The 22,548-nt window shown below is 33.1% G+C and overlaps 2 pseudogenes; one reads left to right on the forward strand and one right to left on the reverse strand.

The window, feature by feature from the left end:
* LOC109045640 overlaps positions 1–22,548 on the forward strand; it is a 638,390-nt pseudogene that overhangs the window by 432,171 nt on the left and 183,671 nt on the right.
* LOC122142343 lies at positions 15,953–22,266 on the reverse strand (annotated as a pseudogene).

Raw genomic sequence — 22,548 nt, forward strand, 5'->3', positions numbered from 1 at the left:
GTTATAAGAACAATTAATAATATATGTATAATGAAATATATTTCATAATGTCTACAATTCCGGGTGTTATAAGAGAGGGTTTTGGTGAGCATGCCATAATTTCAGCGCTGTTTCAAGCAATGAAGGTGGATTGTAACAGCCCTGATTTGGCCATTGCATTCCAGAAATCAACATTGTTCAACGCTGAAACATGGTTATGAATAGAAAACTCTGCCGATGCTTGCGCCCTGTTGATTGATTTTTATGTTTTATTAGTTGTTCTTTTTGCTTTGTGCAATTGATGAATAACAAGTGATTTTTTTAGATATTTTATGTTTAGATAGTTTATTTTGCGACCGAGTCCTGCAAATTTTATTCTCCTGCATCCAACGACACACCACAAGTGTCTAGGCACACACAGTATAGAAGGCTACTTTTCCTCTCTCCATGCTGAGTTTTTTCATGGTAGTACCGCTTTGCTTAACCATTCAAAGTAGGTTCTCAGGTAGACGGACACTGTATGGTGCTCCACCCCTCTCTAAACGATTTAAACACTGCATTCTGTTGGTAATGATGTAACGCAGCGGTAATTATAAGAGATCTTAGCTGACACTATACTCTAATTACTATTTTTGATGTTATAACAAGTTAATTACTCGTTACCAAAAAAGTAATCAAATTACAGTAACGCGTTACAAAGTATGCCAACCAATGAGAATAATCAATCCTAACATAATTAAATATCGTTTATTCGTGATTAATTAGGGGATGTCGCAATAAAACACATATTATGGATATTACAAGCGGAATAGTAAACATATGATAATATGACATAATAATCCAGCACCAGTGCCATTATGGAGCGTTAAACTCTCATGCGTGATTTGTTTCATTCATACTCGACACCGGAGGGTGCTTCTCATGCAGAAGAATACAACTACACATCCTATAAGCAAGACCTTAGTAGGAATGATCTTAAAAAACAAAATGACTTTACAGGAAATAAGCCCTTAAATATAACAAAAGGAGATCCAGATCAAAAGGCTGTAGAATACTCTTAAATGGTAATAATAGCATGAGTTTTATTTATTATTTTTGAAAATGTTTCTGTACACCACACACACACAACAGAACACATACACACACACACCCACACACACACACACACACACACTATATATATATATGTATAAGTGTTAGTGCTCATAAAAATAAGCCATTGTTTTCTTTATGCAATATATAATTCTCAATTTTTTTCTTTTGATTGTGGGATGAATATGACAGATGATACAGGCAAAGACAGGAAGAAATGACAGTTTTAAAGTTCACAACATACACTATATGAAAAACTGCAGTTAGTCTAAGGATAGGAACCACCTTTTTTTCTCTGTCCAAGTGCTAGGGGATATTAAAAGATTAAAAAGCAATAGAAAATGAGCTTTTACATCAATAACTTCATATCGTTTTTGCGCAGCGATGGCTCATTTCCCTCTGATATGCCCTTACACAAGACACAAGGACTAAGTCCCAGCACCCTTCTAGGATAGCAGTAAAGATCACAGAACGGAGCCGGTGGCTTTAATTACATTCAGCAACAGATACTCCATCTGTCCTAAAGCTGAAAAGACGTGGTGCTGAAACTGTCCTATTACTGAAATCCAGACGTTCAACTCTCAACAGTACAGAAGGCAGAGCTGGGCTCAGCATTAATTCTGGCCATCAGGCTTAGGTGAAATCTCAAAATGCTGGCCCTTACTACTTTAATCCTGTCTTTTTTTTCTATCCCAGGCTCAATGTCAGAGCAGTCACAATCCCATAATAAGCGACTTTACACCCTTAAAGATACTGTAGCATTATTGCCATAGCAACAGTATATGGGATTAAACCTAGGTACAAGAGAGAATCTCCTGGGTGTCAGGAAACATGGAAATAAAATGTCTGGGTCATATTTCATCCACAATGCATTATTTATAACAAAACATATTTAACTATTTTCATGACAATTAAGCAGTTAAGCAATATATATATATATATTATAAATGGATAATAATACATACATTAAATTTCTTTCATTTAAAGAAAAATATTAATTGCAAAACGTAAATTTTTAATTTTAATTACTACAATTTACTGCTGTAATGAGAGTCTATAAGAAATGGCAACAATTATTATTTTTACTATAAAAACTATAAAATTCATCATTTAGGATGACGACAACCAGAAAAAAAAGAAAACAAACAAAAAAAAACAGTAAAACATTCATTACAGTACAGAAAAATTTGGGGGACAATTCAATGTGTGCTAAATAAATATACATACATTTTTGGTGCACTATGACCTGAACTAGACTTATTGACCTAATGAATGCTCACAGAAAACATCCCTGGCTCTGTTTTTTTTGATTGATATTTTGATTTCTGATGGCCTGTAGTGACTGACTTGCTATGAGACTGGGGTAGCTGGGGAAGAGACTGGAGAAATTCATGTCCAACAGCTGCTCCAAACAACACTGGTGCCCCTCAGGGATGTGTTCTCTGCTCTTTTCTCTTTTCGCTGTAGACAGAAGATATAAAGACCCCTCTGTCAAGCTCTTGAAGTTTGCAGACGATGCTCTTGTCATCTGTTCATCCAAAGACGGTGACGGAGTCCTGCTTACAGACAAAGGTTGACCAGATGGCATGTCTGGTGCAGTCCTAACAACATGGAGCTGAAACACCTTAAAACAGTGGAGATGATAGTGGACTTTCAGGAAGAAACCACCCTTGCAATCACCGCCCAATCACCATCCATAAACAGCACTGTGTCTGCAGTGGAGTCATTCAGGCTCCTGGGAACCACCATCATTCAGGACTGAAGTGGGGACAATCACTTTGACTCCATTGTTTAAAAAAGGCCCCAACAAATGTTGTACTTCCTTCGCCAGCTGAGGAAGTTTAACCTTGCCACAGGAGCCTGCTGGAAACAGTTCTACTCAGCCGTCATTGAGTCTGTCCTGTGCACTTCAATAACTGTTCTGGTTTGGTTTCAGCTACAAAATCAGACATCAGAAGATCTACAGAAACGGTTTGGACTCCTAAAAGGATTATTCGGTGCTCCCCTGGCCCACCCTTCAAGAAATGTATACATCCAGAGTGAGGAAGAAAAGGGCTCAGAAAATCACTTGGGATCCCTCTCATCCAAGTTACCCCATCTTTGAACTTTTTTGGCAATCTGGCCGGAGTCTTTCAGAGCCACAAATACCAGGACAAGTCAGGCACAAGAACAGTCCTTCTTCCCCACCAGGCAATCTACCTCACGAACAGTTAATGTTCCCCACTTATGCAAAAATGATGTGCAATATCCTTATATTTATTTGTTAGCCCTCCATCCTAGTACATCCTGGATCTTACTCAATTCTATTCCATCATAATCATCTATAGCACAACTGTTTATACAATTTATTTATTTACAATTTTTTTTTTGTATGCCTTGTATGCGCAAGCAAACTTGCTCTTTCTGATTCTGATTCATTTCAAAGAGTGCGTGACGAGGGCCTTTACAGCTTTCTTTCTAATGACTGTTATGGGAAATTAGATACATGAAGACCGCAGGTGTTGCCATGGAGACTAGATCCCAAAAAAAACAATTCATAACATCTGATCCAAGAGTGATCCTGTGTTAAAAAAATAATTCAAGCTTGTGTGATTTATAAAATAAAATAAAATAAATATTATCTTATGTACACACACACACACATGCACACATACCACACAATATATCCTGAGATTTTTAAAACATTTAATTTGAAAAATAGCATTTAAAAATTTATATATAAATACAGAGCGCGGACAGTAATATGGATTACATAATAAGATTCCAAAAAATTAAGTCACTTGTAATTAGACTAAATACATTTTAAAATACTCATTAATCAGACTACAGGATGCGCTGGATTTAGATTTATAATTTTATTTTTATGTTTTGTTTGTGTTTTGAATTTGAACTAATGTATTGAATGTAAAATTTTTTTTTTACATGAAGGTGTCCGTCTTTCAACACACATTAAAATTGCACAATTTTATATATATTTTAATTTTGAAGTATCACCATTTGCATGTCATGGTTGTCTGACATTAGGTATAGTCACATGGACATGCAGGGTAAACAAAAAAAAATATTTCATTTTTTTTCAGTAAGTTTTTTGATTAATTTGTAAAATGATTTGTTCAATTCAACATGGTTATGATTTAATTATTAGATTTTTCATTAAATACACAAAACCCGTTGCAGTGCCTTCGCAAACCCAGTTTGGGAAACTTTACGTAAATATATGTTTAATGCACTTCATGTTGTTGATAACAACTCATTTTCTTACTCTTTGTAATCTTTATATCAATATGGTGAACAAGATTACCCTAGTTTAAATCAATGTGGAAAAACAAGATAGATTAAAAGTAATCTAAAAGTAGTTCTGATTATAACTACTAAAAGTGGCATATGTAATGGACTTACGTTTACTAACTACCAATTTTTGTATATGACAATTACAATTGTAGATATATACACACATTTTTTATATATGTAATACTCATGTACTCATGTAATACATATGTAGTACTCAACCACAAAAGCCAGGTTGTGTTTCAGATCCACATGCAATCTGCTCAAAAAAAAACAGAAATTTGTGAGGAAAACACCTATTATGTGCTCTGGCTCACAGTCCAAAACACATTTATCCCCGACAGACCTCAGTTTGACCCTCTCTCTCTCTCTCTCACACACACACACACACACACGCGTCTTTCTCTCACAACAACACTCTCGCCTGCCTGAACAGGAGCCGGGACGCTGAATCGTAACATTCCCTGCTGGGAAGCGGGTCCGCAGGACTGAGGCGTACAGTGGTGTTTGGGGGTGGGGAGGGGTGATTTTACACATCCAGCGTGCAGAGAAGCTTCCTGCACTCAAAAATAACACAAACACACAAAGCGCCCCGATGCCGGAGTCATATCGTCCGTTACCATGACGACCCGCAAGAGGATGTGAGTGGGTGAACGGGCGTCTCTGGTGGTTTATTAATGTTTTGGTGATCAGCAAGAGCTCGTTCTGCGGAGGAAATGGGCTTCTAGTGTACAAAAACACATTGCTAATGCTCTCTGCCAGAGCTGGAGGATGCCGTCCACAAAGGACATGCTCGATTAGTGAAAAATAATACCAGTGCATTATGGGAAAAGGCAGCTTGAAACTTCTCTTGTTTCATGACCAAACTTCTATAAAGCTAAAACAAAAGATGCCTTTCTGTCTTTGCTCTGTCTTACTCTGGAAGCGACTAGTCACATGACACAGAGGTCTGAGGTCAAAGCTGGATGCATCTCAATAATGTTAGTATCCTATCGCTTCAATCAGTGTAAGCTGAAGAATACTGTTAAATATAATGAAAAAATTTTTAAATTAATTACAATCAATAGTATAATTATTTATTAAATTGTAATTATTAATTTTGGAATCAACTTTAGGGAATATTTTATTTAATTTTAAAGAATCCATGAAGATTTAATATATTTATGTATTTATAATTTTAAAGATATTTATTATTTTACAGAGCATCTTTTAAAATTTCATTATTTCTTTATATAGACATACAATTAGAAATAAAAGAAAATTTAATATTTTTAATTTAGCATAAATTATGAAAGACTATTGAAATACTATGAAATACTACAGTACAAACAAAAGCAGGAGCCTCACCAGCAAAACAACACCAACCCCTCCTCACATCCACCCATCCGTCCCCAGCTGAACCCACGCCACACAAACACTGCACACACCCTCCTCACATCCACCCATCCGTCCCCAGCTCAGCAACTGTCCAAACGTTAAGGACTGCTGTCAGATCAGTGACAAGGGCACTGAACGTGCTGACTAAATGCTAGTCTCGCTTAGCTAGGCTTTCGACTATCAGCAAGTCTAGTCCACTAATTCTGACCAAACACCACTGTTCTTGAACCAGAGATCGTCTAAGTGACATGTGAAGTGGCCAACCAAAACCACAATCCCTCCCCAAAATTCTTATTAATGTAATGCAAACCATTAAAAAATGCAATTAAATACAATGGAATTATATATATACACCCACGCACCCACCACACACCACACACACACACACACACACACACACACAAAGACATAGCAAACACCAAATAAAGACATCAATGTTTTATATTAAATTTTAGATTTTGTCATTTGAATAATATTATTACTCCATATCAAATTAAAAATGTATTTTAAAAGAATCTAAAAAATAAAAATGATTCAATTACAAAAATTAACATACAATAATTTTTTAATTAAAATAAATAAAATACATTTTTCTAAAAATAAAATTAAATAACAAACTAAAATTAAATTTTTATATTTTTTTTTTTTATTTATATGTTAAACAAAGTTAAAAATAATAAAATATATATATTTTATATATACATTAATATAAATTAAAATTAAAATAAAAATAAAATTATAAATATTAATTATTTTTTTTATTTATATATAATATATAGGATGAATAAATTTTGATTTTGAATTTAAATATACTTTAGTAAAAAATAGATTTTTTATATTAATCAAATTACAAAATATACAATTACATATAACACAATGTTTATATATTTGATATCTGCTAAAAATAGAACACAGGAAAAGCATAAATAATACAGTAATTAAATAGATATATAGATTATACATGGATTTTTACACAGACCACACACATATTATACAGTATGTGTGTGTGTGTGTGCGTGTAATATATATATATATATATACTATATATATATATAAGATATAAGTTTAAAATAAAATACTTAGTGTGTTCAATTAATTGATATAATATGTATTTATTGATATATTCATAAGTCTACTAATAATATTATGAACAAATCACGTTTCCATAATTTATTAATAAATATATAAAGAATGGACGTCATTCGTCTTATGATGTCCATCCTATCAAGGCTTTCCCAGCAAAATACATCTCATTTTTTTGCAATATGTAAATACATATGTGTGCATGTGTGTATTCTTTATTTTATATAATGTTTATATAATTATATATAATATACAAACAAAATAAAAAATATACTGTTTGTATATTCGATCTAGATATAAAAATAAAACCCTGACAAATATAGAAACTTGAGTCGACAGCTGTTTATTGAGATGCAGTTGTTCCCATCTGCCGCTGATAATGAACGGTGCAGGATGAATGTCCCCCACACTGTGATGAAGCCTCAGTACAGCACTGCACTGTGGGAGCTCTCAGACACAGACAGCTAGACTCCAGCGCTCTGGGGGGAAGTGTGAAACCGGCTGTCTGGCCGGCTGCACCTCAATGTGTGATGAACTCATTGTAAAGAAAGAGAAAAAATCATTACCGCCCATTACTGGTGAGTTCAGCTCTGGACTCCTGGAAGGAACACAGTCGGTTAAACACACAGTCGGTGACAGCCACAGAGTAACCTTGTCGTATCAGATCTACTGATAGGGAAATCTCACAGTCTGGAGCCAGTGAAGGACGCCAGCTTCCCATGATTGGCCAATATGCTTTTGGGGAGGGAACTGGGTTTAACATGGATTTGGTTTTGGTGTCTTAACAACTGTTTTAGACACAATATAGACTGTCAGGGGTGTTAAATAAACTTACTAGTACAATTTTATAGTTTATAAAAAGCTTAGTTGAAGACTGATGCTTTCAAAGATTAAGAGAAGGTGCACAAAAGGCGTGTAAAAACTATCATAAATGTTGCCCATATTGGACACATGCACTATATTCCACTAAAATTTAAAGCATTATTTAAAAGTCCTAATATCTGCCCTAGCTCCCCGTTTGAGAGTTTCAAATGAGTTCATTAGGAAAAGCAGACATTTCCATTATGTCATTATTTCACTCTATTAATTCTGATTTCATCTAAATTTATCAATTGTGGTCTAATTGCTTTCTTCACAAAGCTCAACTGATCAGATTCTCAAGTTTAACTCAATGACTCCAAAATTTAGTAGCAGCACTTTAAAACAAACAATTGTCAGCAAATAACGACTTAAATTTCCAGCCATTTGTGCTATTGTTGTAGTTTTCTATAGTATTATTATTTACAAAGTTCATAATTTTAATTAATTAAAAGGTTTTTTTTTTATTTTTAATATCAGTTTAATTTTTAGTAATTTTGTAACAAATATGTGCTTTTGCCGTTTTAAATAGTTTTTTTTTTTTTGGATTTAAAAAATATTTCTAGTCAAAAATTATGAATAGTCCATAATCCATGAGATCGAAATTATGATGATTATAAAGTCAAAAGTATGACATAAAAGTTCACAAAATTACCACAGTCATTCATTTGATCTTTGTCATAATTAATAATTATGACTATATCTCATAGTTTGAACTTTTTATCTCATACTTATGACTTACTATATGACTTGCCATTTTGGCTTTTTTTTTTCTTACAATTTAGACTTTTAAATAACAATTTAGATTTTTTTTTTTAACTGTCATAACTACATTTTAATCTCATAATTACACATTTTTAATAACATAAATTAGAATTTTATCTCATAAATTTGACTTTTTATGTCATTATATATTACTTGCCAATTTGACTTTTATCTTAAAATTGTGACTTTAAAACAACAATTTAAATTTTATAACAAAATTACATTTTAATCTTATAATTTCACGATTTTTTAATAACATAATTTAGAATTTTATCTCAATAAAGTTTTTTTTTTTAAATGTTATTCATGACTTATTAAATCTCATATTTATGATATACCAAGCAACTCGCATGTGTTTTTTCCATTACATGGCGCAAGGGCTTACCAAGTGATCTGAAAATTAATATTTAATAAAATATATTAAATAGTTGTAACTTGATTTTTATTTCAATTTTAGTGTTCAGTTAGTAATTTTTTAATTAGTTGCCAAGGCAAAACATTTCAAAATTTTCAATAAGTTTAGAGTTTTTATTTACATTACTTTTAAATATTTGTATTTTATTTTATTTCTGCTTTAATACAGTTTATTATTTATTTATTTAAACTTTAGTTAACAATAACACTGCATTTCTCACACAAAGCTATCGTATGACTCCTCAAAATCTCCTTGTGTGTTCCACAGAAGAACAAAAGTCACATGGGTTTGGAACGACATGAGGGTGAATCAACTGATAAAACAACTATTCCTTTAAGCCTCAGGCAAAGTCTTTCCGTCAACCACAATAAAAGACTCTAAACTTTTATATCAGGCGTTTGTCACCAAAGGCTACACGTGTTCCCGGCTTCTGCTTACACTATAGCAGCATCCTACCTTTGGAGGGGTTATAGAGCTGTGGTTCTCACCACATTCCTGTGAGGACTCACAACACTGACACTCATTTTGCGATGTCTCCTGAAATCAAACCACACCTGAGTCCGGTCACCTTCTCATTAGTAGAAACTCACTGTACTTGTAATGGGTGTTGTCAGACAAAGGATACTGCCAAAAATGTGCCAGTGGTTGCGTGGTCCTCCAGGAATGTGGTTGAGAACGCAATGTTTATAGAGGATACCGTTCCCCCTGTAACGTCCTCGTTTCCTCTCATCAACATAGGCCGTGCGGACAGCAGGTCACCAGTGTCAGGACATTGTAGCATAAGCACACTCTTTGAGGATTAAAAGATGACATGAGGTCCATCGACCAGGCGGGGAACGGCGAAAGCACAAAAACAAAGTCATGCAAGGAGATCTGACGAGCAGAAATATTATTCGCAAGCCATGACAATGTCTGGACAACCTTTCTCTCTCTGCACCAACTTGAACTTAAAAAAAAAAATGCAATAATACAAATGCCAAATGTCTCTTTTCTCTCACTCACAATATCTGAAGGCTGTTCTTTAATATTAAGGTTCAGTGACGCACCACACGTAAAACCTGAAGATTGAGTATAAATTACTGGTGTTGTCGAGTCATTCTCTTCAATACGTATGGCCACAAGATGCTGGCATTCTCTAGAGCTAAGAGATGACCTTCAATTTAAATACAGCGCTGTGTCTCTGGGCAGGATGAGAAAAGCATGTGTGGAAAGTACAGAGTATGTCGCCACCTGCTGGCAACATTACATACTGCCTTCTCTCACCTTTTGAGCAAAAGAACACTGTGCCAGTGAGTTCTTATGTTCATCTTAGCAATAAAAAAACATTTATGGCTAGTTGGGTTCTAAATTCTGATATATATATTCTGAATGTTTGGCATGTTTGTGTGCTGCTGCGCACAGCCTTGTGTGTGTAATAAGCAGAGTTGTACGCTCATTGTGGACCCGCCTATAGCAACATATTACCAACACACTCTGTTAAATAACAACAAAAAACTACTTTGCATTGACTTTAGACCAGGTTTTGTTGGTCATGCGCGCAGTCTACTTCAGCTGCCTCAAAATAGCAACGCGCCAACAATGCACCTGAACACACCTCGTTTTTCAGACCAGTCAACGTCCCATGAGCGCACCAATTGGGTGCAAATGCATTTGCTATTCAAACAACGTGGTGCAGGACATGAAATGATGAAACTGTGTCAGGCTGATAAACTACGAAAAAACACTTGCTTCTGTATTGTGCCGGGTGTAAATCTCATAATTTCAAATTTACCACATATTTACTAATGTTATAATTTTTTCCTTTTATCTCATAATTGTGACTTTTATCTCTTAATTTGATCGTAAAATCTCATAATTTAAAAACTTTAATATCAATAAATTATGATTATTTCATCATTTAATTTTTTATCTCATAATTATGAACTGTCAATTTCTGATGTTTTAAACCGTAATTTTGATTTATTCTATTTAAATTTTTATCTCATAATTTTCAACTGTCTATCTCATAATTATGACACAGTCATATTTTGTATTTGGCTAACTTATAATTTATAATTTTTATAATTTCATAATTTTTTTTTTATCTCATATGACTCAAAATTTTGGTGAGTTATATACCATAATCTGGTTGTAGATTTTAATCTCATAATTTAAATTCTTTATCTCATTATATTAACTTTTTATCTCATTATTTCGACTGTCATAAGTTTTGATTTTGTACGCTATTCATTAAATCTCATATTTAAAAATTTCCAAAGCTTGATTTTTTTTTTTTTATGCTGGCAGAAATGGCGCTTCCATATTTTATGTGATAATTATTTGTAGTTTATTAAATATTAGTGTCTTTTATCTTTCTACATTTGTTTATATACATAACGCATACCTGTGTTGCTCCAAATAAAGCTTTAACCTCAACGGGGCGGCTTATACTTTGGCCAGAGCTTGTTGAAATGTCATATTCTTTTTCTGTACTCTGATTGATCTGTCCTAGCTGTCCGTAATTTGTCTCTGCCCCATGTAACCCAAAGACCCGCCCACTCTCTGGGAATAGATAATATATTGTTAACCGTATCACCAGAAAAACAAGGCTTTAAGAAAGTTTTGTTGTGAGAAAGTGTTGTATGTACTGACTCACCAGTTTTTACGACACGATGCGTCCAGCCGCTGTGTACGTCAGTCACTCTAACTAGGTCATGTTTATTGCTTCCCCAGAGGAACACGTCACCATTTTGACTGTAGAAATATGGGATTTTGTCTCTATCCCTAGCAGTACAGAGATAGAATGACAAATCAGGGTAATTTGAAAGTTTTCTCTCACCTGTCAAACAAACGCAGTGGGTGGAGCCTGCAACTACCTTCTGTGGGGCACGTGACCAAACCCTGCAGATGAGAAAGGCATCACAAGTGCTAGAAATTATAAATTAAACACATCATTTAACAGACATTTATGAGGAACACTAATTAAAAAGTACTTTATTATATATAAGATGTCATGTATCCACAATGTGCGGTCTGATCAGCAGCTTTAAGCACAACTCTTGGTCTGTGTCTCTCTCTGTGTGTGTGTGTGTGTGTGTGTGTGTGTGTGTGTGTGTGTGTGTGAATGTTACCCGGGACAAGGGATGGTTAGTTGGTGGATGGGTGGGAACAGGATGGGGACTTCACCTTCTCAATCTAGCGTGACTCGACAGGCCAGTTCCCCCATTGATAAACAACAACCTGATGCTTTAGACACGCACATGTACACACCCATCGATATACAAACAAACACATAATTATGACTTAATATTTCAATATATACTATTACAACTTATACTTAATTATATACTTATAATATCGTTGGAGATAAATTGGTTTTCTTTACAAATTGTATATTAAATATTCAAACAAATGACAATAGTGACTAAATAGATTAGTTTTTCAGAAAGTATATTAATAAGATTTAAAGGGTATTATAACTCAGTATGTTTTCTCTTAAATTATAAAACATAGCAAGAAAATTTTATTATACTTGATATACAAAACCTAGATGTTTATTTTAAAATATTTAACAAACATATATACACATATTAAGGAAAATAAATTAAATTATTATAAACACAATATAAATCAATTTTATATCTTGATATTTTTTACTTAGTGTATGACAATACCTGTACATGTAATTAAATACTATTTAAAATATTCAATTGTAATATTAAAATAAAATGAATATTAATATCAAATATAGTTTAACTATATAATTAGACATACTGAATACACAATGGTCAACATTATGTTTGCTATGTCTGTTCAATATTTGAACAAATAATAATATAAAATGTAGGTTTCAATATACATAAGAATAAGTAACTAAAAATAAATTAAATATGAGGATATAGTATAATAGAATAATAATAATTATTAAATTACATTAAATATTATTACTGTTAAATAAAGGTTATTTCTTGGATGCGATTAAAAAAAAATATTATATTTATGTATCACAATATTCAAAACAAAAAGGATACCATATAATATAAATAAATCGATTATTAAATATTGTGATATTGATAGTATAATTATTTTGAATCATGTCAGTATAAAATTATTAAAATACATGTTCTCAACAGTTGAACATAAAATCTATGTTTACTTTCAAGCATTTCATAAACATAGATAATAAATTAGAAAACTATAATGTTGAATTTTAAAATTGTAACCCACAACAAATACTATAGAGTGAGTACTTATTGTCATATGGATAAGTAATACCTTTACGTGCTAGCCTGCGTGTCTGAGCCCTGCAGCCACTTACACTAGTGGTACTGGCTCATTCAGGGTCTGGCAAGCAGAACAAAACATGATATGTTATTACAAAATAACCTCACAGGCGTCTACAATCTTACAACTCCTATCATGGCAGGATGTCACCTCATTATATTCACAGCTATCAACCTTCACGTGGAAAGGTTCTGCTGAGTGTGTTATTCCTGGCGAGAAGTCCCAGCTGTCCAAATGCATTGGAAGCTGCACACCAAGACCCTGACACGTCGCACCCTACCGAAAGACACAGATCAGATATCAGTTATTCAGCACTCAATTCAACCAGAGGAAGTCTCCCAGGCAGATCTAAGAGCACTCTATAAATAAAAAACCACTCAGAAATTACTGATGTGTGCAACACCCAAGCTCTTTTATTTTTCTAGACCCAAGGCTCCTCAATAGGAAGCCTGTTTCCGCCACTGAATAAAAAAATTAAAAAAGGTAAGTGCGGACTTTATTTTCTAGCAATTGTGAGTTCTACATCTGGCAAATTTGACAATTTTTTATCACAGAATTGTGAGAAACTAATCTGAACACAATTGCTAGTAACAAATCCAGTTCTGAGGAAAAAAAAGACTGATATGTTGGCAGAATTGTGAATTTATAATGCACAATTTTGACTTAATAACTCACAATTGTGATTTATATCTCACAATTCTGAGAAAAAAAGTCAGAATTGTGAGATGTAAAGTCGAAATTACAAGAAAAAAGTAGGAATTTTTTTGTGAGATAAAAAGTCTCAAATAACCTTTTTTATTTTTTATTTCAGTGGCGGAAACGGCCTTCCATACAATGTAATCTGCACACACAAGAGTCCAGAATATGAATTTGTATGGACTGTCACTCAAACAGTCAGAATTAATAACAGAGAAGTCCCAACCACAGGACACCTGCTGAACTCTTGAGCACCCAGGCAAAGGGCAGGGCTGAAAGGTTATGACCTCTTGTGATTGACCTTTGTGGTTCTGTCCACACATCAGCAGGTCACCTGATTCTGGGTGGAGAAATGTTGTTGTAATACTTGAACTGGACCGCTAGAGAGAGCGACATGTTCCACAAATAAAAGGTCAGCAATTCCAGAAATACAGGTTTCAGGATTATTATTCACAAATCTATGAAATGGTTCAATAATAATATTAAAACCTATTATAATATTATTAATTATGAATATTAAATATATCATTTTTAAAGTTTTTAACTTTATTTTTTAATATTTAAAAACAAATTGTAATATTAATAGAGTATTTATTATATAATTAGAATTCTGTATAAAATCAAGAATTTTCAATAATTTCGTTTTGTTTCAATATTAAACACAAGCATTATATGCATATACCTATTACGACTAATAACTAGATATTATGCATTTGAAATATATATAATTGTAGTAATTAAATTAGAAAAATTTATATTAAAATTATTGTTATATTTGAGATTTTAAAAAAAAACTACATTTTATAAAGTTATATATACGTGCTAAAAAACAACTAATTAAATATTATGATGTCTAAATTATAAAATAATTAAAGCTAACATAAAATAGTTTTTTTTATATATTGATATAAAAAACTATCTTGTTACAACATAATCTTGAAAGTGATTTAATCCTTTTCATATGTAAAAATACAAATCACAAACAAGTAGGGCTTATCAGAAAGGACGATATTTAAAGCCAAGTACAAAAAATAGAACAGTTGTTCGTTTTGAACGTAGGTCACGTGGTCTTTGTTTCTTTTTTCATCGCTGGTCAGGATAAACCAATCACAGGCGTCTGCGATCACAGGCGCCTCAAAACGTTTAATAGATTCTACTCGAGCCGCTTTACCATTTATTTAAATCAGTGTGCGTGAATATACTTTTATGCATAGAGTTATAGGAGATTAAACAATTTTACTTTCATACACACATGTGTCCTATATGAGAAATAATGTCTTGAGATTTGAATAAGGTATTTTGGCATTTGAGAGAGCCTCTGAAGAGCACGATTGTTTGCAACCTTAGAACATATTATTATATAAGCAACTCCTTCTTTAATAACAATGTCTAGCAAATTCTCTACAACCTAAACTGTGAACTGATAGGCATAACTTCGTCAGAGTTTGCTAACGAAACTACTCATGAGAGACGCTAAGCAATTCATTTGTTATCTTGTAAAAGGAAAAAAAAAAAAAAAAAAAAAACATTCTGCCATGTCAATATTTACGCTGCACTGGTTTATAAATACAGATTATTCCAGAGTCCTACTCCACGTAGACATCCATTTTAAATAAAGAAAACGCAATAACACATAGCATACACTGTATATACTAAATGTTTCATAGACTCACAAAGATACATGTTTATATACTAAAATCTATCAGACAGTATCTTCTGAAATAAATAAAAACGTGCCAATTTGAATATGGTGACAAATGACATAAATGCAAACCGAAACATACATTCAAGATATATTAAAGATATATCAATAATACACCACACTTCACATTGTAGCCTCAATTGAATATAACCAAAAAACATTGTACAATCATTGGTCACCTTGCATAAAAAAAACCACCTTGTCAAGTAGAAAACTCACATAAATAACTCCACTTGCAAGCATTTAGCACAGCTTTTGCTGATCCACATATTTAAACTTTAACAAGAGCCAAACTAACAATTATATAAACAGACACACAGGATTTGACTTTCGTTTGGTGGGTTTTCATGCATGAGCATGATTCAGAAAGTGAAGTACTGTGACAAAGCAGACGAAAAGCTGGTAACATGACAATAATGGATGGTTTTGCTGGGAAATGTTTAGTTTTTCAGACTCCTAACTGCATGTTTAGCCTGCTTAGTGCAATCCCTCCAATGATATCCAGCTCATGTCTTAGCGCTTCCACCACGTTGTTGATGCTGTGCCGTGAGCCCTTCAGAACATCGACGCTCGGCGTGTACGGGGTGTGTAGAGCGCTGATCAAGGGTCTCTTGATGGGTACTTTGCAAACTCCTAAAAAATAGTAAAATCAATTTTAAATGCAAGTGATAGTGCTAAATCACTCAGATGATATATTGCAGTAAATACTTTTTTAGTGTATTTTATTATCATTTAATGACTGTAAAGAATACAGTCTTCATTTTTCTATTACCTCATTTTTGAACTTGTGCTTGCCTCGAAGGTGTCCCGAAACAAAGTAGACATCCTGAAAGGTGGTGATGATGCACTCCTGTTTGCTTGTCACCATTGGGGTCAAAGGGTAAGATCCTGGCGTTTCCTGAGAGTGCATGCTGCTGGACGAAAAGGAACGATCATCTCTATTTATAAGGTGAAAAACATGCATTATGCATTTATGTAGAAAAAAGCTTTTGTGGTTCATTACCTTCAGCTCGCTGATGGAGGACAGCAGACCGGCTCCATAAGCTCTCAGAGTCGCCCTTCTTGCTTACAGAGGGCCGAACTCCACAGTGAAGAAATAACACTAGAACATAGAATGGAATTGTTAATAAAATATGTATTTGTAGTGATACGCTATTCACATGAAAACACTCTAAATCTCAAGGCCGGCATTACTTACAGTGGCGAGTTTCTGTACAGAGTCCCATCCGATGCTCCTAGTGATGCGAGACCGATCTCCTGACTGAACTGAGCAAAGCTGGGCTCGGCCAAAAGAGGGACATGTCCAAGCAGCTCGTGACATGTGTCTCTAAAACAGACAGACACGTTCACATGATCACCTGCTCAGAGTAACAATTCCTGTATCAGTACAGATCTTTAATTATAGCAAACAAAGATAAAGTCTGTTGCATATCTACTTTTTAAAATCTTTTATTCTTGTGAAATAAGCATTATATATATATATAAATATATATAGAATATAATTACTCATATATATATATTCGTATATATCTATATATATATTAGTAGATAGATAGATATTATATATTATCGAATAATTATAATATAGTATAGTCTTAATATATAAAGATATACACAAATGTGCATTATAAAGACCGATATATGAAATATAAATGTTAAATATAAAAAAATGTATTTTATATACATAAACATAAATTACAAAAAAGGAAAAAACAGGAAATAATTATATAAAATCTGAATATATAAATGTAAACTGTAAATATATAGAAGTAAATCTGAATATATTTAAAAATCTGAATATATAAATGTAAATCAGAATAAATTATTATAAATCTGATAATATAACTGTAAATCTGAATGTTTAGTTATAAGTCAAAATTTATATAGATACAAATTGTGATAAAAAATGTAAATCACGAATATATAGAAGTAAATCTGAATATATAGCTTTAAGTCTGAATACATAAATGTAAACTGTGAATATATACTTTTAATTCTGAATATACGTTTACATGAAAGTTGCAATATGGCCTATAGGTAAAAAACTGAATACATAAATGCAAAATATAGTTAATTTGTTTTTTTTTTTTATGTTTGAATGTTGTTGATTTATTATGTTTAGTTCGTGTTAATAGTTTTTGTTTTTGTTTACATTTTAAGTGTACTGTGTATATTTATTATGTAAATATAAATACACACACATGCATGTATATATTTCAGAAAAATATGTTATGTGTTATATATTAAATTATTTTTGTTATATAATATAAATTATATGAATATACCAATAAACATGTAAATACATGTAAATATTTTCAAATATATAAGGACATTTGTTTGTATTTATTATATACATAATAAATATACACAGTACACAGACATTATATTACATAAACAAAAACGTTTAATTTGGATCGGATTAATCACAGTTAATCATTTGACAGCACTAATAATAATACTAAATAGAACAAATATGTATATAATTTGAAATAATATACAAATGTGTGTGTATATATATATATATATATATCACAATATCGAGATATATATATATGTATGGTTTTTCGTAAACATAGTAAATGTTGTTTGTGTATATATGTGTGTGTATATATATGTATGTGTGTGTTTTTTTGTGTTTGTTTTTTTAATATAATGTGTTTAATTTTATGTAAACACATTTATTTGATTACATTTTAGAATCTAACATCCTTTTTTGTAAATTAGAGTGACAGTCAGACCATTGTTAAGTTTGCTAACATTTGATTGTTTGCGTACTCACGGCTCGGGTGTGTAGAGGGGGTCTGAGCTGTGTCGAACATACTGAGTGCAGTGAAAACACACGGAAGGCCAGACCTGCCAGGAAGTCTCGTGGGGAGAGATACCCAGCCACAGGCCTGATGGTGAAGCCGGTGCGCTCTGAAACATCATAAAGCAATGTTACAGAGAAAAGAGTGTATAAATCCTGAACAAACCAACAATTAAAGAGCTGACGTCCCTTTCTCTCACCTTTTGAGGTAAGCGTGAGACCGTCCTCCAGCTGCGGGATGTTGTCCTCGCGGACGTCACAGTGTTTGATGAGCAAGGGCAGGTTCTTGAGGTACTCGCGGCAGGCGTGTGAGGGGTAGAGTTTATTCAGCTCCCTGAACACCACTCCCCATGTTTTCACCTCCTCGTCTGTGAACTCTATACGGGGAATGGGGTCTCCACTGGTGGAAGGGCCAACATTTAATTAGACTTATATTAAATGTGTATTACTCTAATGTTAAAGTATATTTAAAAACTCACTGTTTGTAGCTCATAGCCCAAGTCTGCGAAATACTTCCTCCTTTTTGCGATAGACGTTGTCTTTGAATCCCTGTCGTAATAGAATCATAACAGTGAGCAACATGATGACATCATACTGATGCGGTGATCGAGATGAAACGTTGCCACTTACTGGTGATCCGCATCCAGGTCTGATCCGTACATCAGCACGCGGTTCGCACATTTATCCAGATCTGAAATCTTCTTCGGGAACCATGGCATGCTCTCCATCTCTGGAGAAAATAACCAACAGTCAAATATTGAACATTTGTGTAGTAATTTAAAAAAATCACATCTGTCTGAGATTGCAATTTATTCATGTATCCCGCTTTCTTCAGGCAGGCGGTTGTCAGGCGCGTCCATCTCGACGCACGTTCACCGTGTTTCCTCAGCAGCTGAAGGATCTCGTGAAGCTGCTCGCGGTTGCTGTCACAGTCTACGAAGATCTCGAACTCTGAGTTGCGCCTTTTGGATTTTCTGGATTCGATGTGCACCAGGTTGACGTGGTTTTCCTGTTGATTTATATGTGATGGTTAAAGTTAACCTTTTTAAATCAAGGAAAGGAATATTTAAATGTGCAAGAAAATTGGTCCTGCAACCCTTCACCTGGAAAAGTTTTAGTGCCTTGACAAGTCCACCGACTTCATTCTTCAAGGAGAAACACAACAGCAGACCCGGCACGGCATCCGGCTCTGTAGATACGGTTTTGTTGTCTTTATTCTCCTCGATCTTTGGATAAGCAGATTTGTTCATCTGTAAAACACAGGCACAAAACAGAAATAAATGTCAGTTGAGGTCAGGTAGAATTAGGTAATCAAAGGTCATTTGTAAAGATAAAAATTACATAGGATCCCCTCCCCCCTTCATTTATTGTTTTAAACAACTTATCAACATCTTCAGCTTACTTTAAATCCAACCCTAAATCATGTGCTCATGGCTTGTCAATCAGATCATGTGGATTAAAGTGTGTGGTAAACAACACTTAATTCCTTAATTCCACACATACAACTTTATTTGTATTCGTCTAAAGGTTTTGTACGTTCCTGTTAAGAGTGCAAACTTTAGGTTCATGTAATAAAACGTCATTAAAAATAAATAAAAAGAAAAAATATATAATATGTTATAATAATAAGTAGTTTTTATAAAAACAAAAAACAAAAACAAAATATTATAATATCATATATTATTTATTTTTATATATATATATATATATATATATATATACACACACACACACACACACACACACACATACATACATTAAATAAATTACATACATAGATGCATACATAGATACATTATATATTAAAAATAAATAAATATAATAGTTTTTGTGAATTTATTACAGTGATAGCCATACTATAATAATTTATAGGCATTCTGTCATTTCTGCTTATTTATATGAGTTTCAACTTTGATTAGACTGTTTTGAGACACCAATTAAACTCAGATTTAAAAAAAAGTAAAAGTTTAAAAGATTATAATTATAATAATTTTTTACTAAATATTGGTCACTGAGGGGTTTGTTTTTAAATAATCCTAAACTACAACAAACTCCAGTTGCGAACAGGTCCTCTGATTCTAGGTGCTGGTTCCTGCGTCAGTTCAGCACCCGTGGACAGCGACAGTCATCGTGACCCGCTTAACATAAGCGCCTGCAGAGGGACGCTGCGCGAGCCCTGTCCCAAGGTTGCAGACATGGGATTAAGTCCAAGAGATCACACCGATAATTATGATTAGTGATATAAGAAGTATAAAATGTAAATGAATTACATACATCCATACGCATTTAAATTTTTTTTTAATATTTTTTTTTTATATTTTTTTTTTATTTTTTATTTAGTTTTACATATTTAATTACATTTAATACTTTTGCATTTCTGAAAATCTACTGAGCACGACAGAATGACCATCGCTCCTTTAATGGCTACAAGTAAAAAAAAAAAAAAGCCAAAATGTGTCTAGAAAATCTTTAATATTAAATAAATAATTAGCATCAAATAGTATTAAATAAATAAGTAATAAATTAATTAATAATACTTAATATCTGTATGTAATATTGCAGAAATAATATTTGCATTTAATATTGAGTCACATAAGAATTAATAATTTAATTTCTATGAGATAATCACCATCAGCTTCTTTACTAGTAATTCATACAAAAATGCCAAAAGATCTTTAATAATCTTTATTAGCATGAAATAGTATTAAATAAATAATAAATTAATTATAATAAAATTAATAATCTTCTAATTTCATACATTAAACATGCATTGCTTTTTATTTAATATTAAGCTATATAATAATTATTTATTAAAAATGTAATTTAATTTATAACTAATACAAAAAAAAAAAAAAAAATAGCTTTAATTGACCCTCAAACAAAGCTTGTCGTCTACTGACCATGTTTCTTTTATCACGCATGTGGGAGAGTAATCGTCCCTGTCCTCGTCTTCCCGACAGCAGGATTCCCGACAGCATTAGTGAGTTGACCGTGGCGGGGTTCAGAGTACTGCGATTCACCGTCTCGGTTTAACATAGACGGGCCAGTGTCTGTCGTCTTAAAACAATCTCATTTGGACAGCGAGGAAGCCTATTATTAGTGCCCTCTTGTTTTAATCTAACACTGGGATTAGGCTGCAATTAATCACTCTTCCACGCACATCTCTGTTAAGTGTATTTAATTTGATGCATCTTCAGATTTGGTGCGAGGAGGATTGGAACAAATTATTGCTAACAGTGTCAAGCATGGATGTGTTATGCGTAAAACTGACTGGAGAGCTTTTGCGCACTTGGATAGCAGTGCACCATGGGATCTGTCCACTTCAGTTTCCTCCACATTTGACATTTTAGAAATCTATGCTTCCTGGAAATCTACATTTGGCATTATAAACCTTAAATAACATTTTATATTTTTATTTTTTGCATAGAAACTCTTTTATATGAACCCCCACCTGTTGAAAACTTAAATTCTTACCTGAGTTACAATTATAAAAGGTAATATAATTATAAAATGTATGCAAATCAACCAAATGAGTAAATAAAAAAAAATAGTTTGCCATTTAAAATGATAGATATAATGGAGAAAAAGCACTTACCTCATTGTTAAGTTGCTTCTCTTCCAATGTCAGACCAAGGTTCATGGAGTCAAAAGATCTTCCTCTGCGTGGTCCCTCATTTTTAGTTGAGTACATGCTGATGTTTCTTATTATGTCAATGAGTTTGTCAGTCTTTTAACTGGATGTGCTGCAATTGTTGTAATACAATGAGAATGTGCGCTTTGCTATTTATGAGGTTCTGAAGAGGGGGAGGAGGGGTGGCGAGTTAATCTTCCTCCTGACAGCAAATGGAAAATGAGCAGCTTCTCACGTCATGGGGATATTCATATGATAGACATAGCTTTTCATATTCTCTTTGACGTTCTGCACACAAAAAGATCTGTGTGTGAGGAGAGCCACGCCACTGGCAGGAGTTAGGAACAAAAACGCCCACAGGACACCAAAAAGTATTTCAGGAAATCTCTTTTATCTGTCTGCACATGAAAAAACAAATATTATAAGAGCATAAGCCAGTCATTTTGTGGGCGCACAATTGTACATGCTAAAAACACATTTTATTTTATTAGCAAATTAGTGCTGTCCAACAATTAATCGCGATTAATCTCATCCAAAATAAAAGTTTGTGTTTAAATAATATATGTCTGTGATCTTGATCATGTGTACACAAT

The sequence above is a fragment of the Cyprinus carpio genome, chromosome B25, assembly GCF_018340385.1.
Source record: "Cyprinus carpio isolate SPL01 chromosome B25, ASM1834038v1, whole genome shotgun sequence".
NCBI classification, from domain to species: domain Eukaryota; kingdom Metazoa; phylum Chordata; class Actinopteri; order Cypriniformes; family Cyprinidae; genus Cyprinus; species Cyprinus carpio.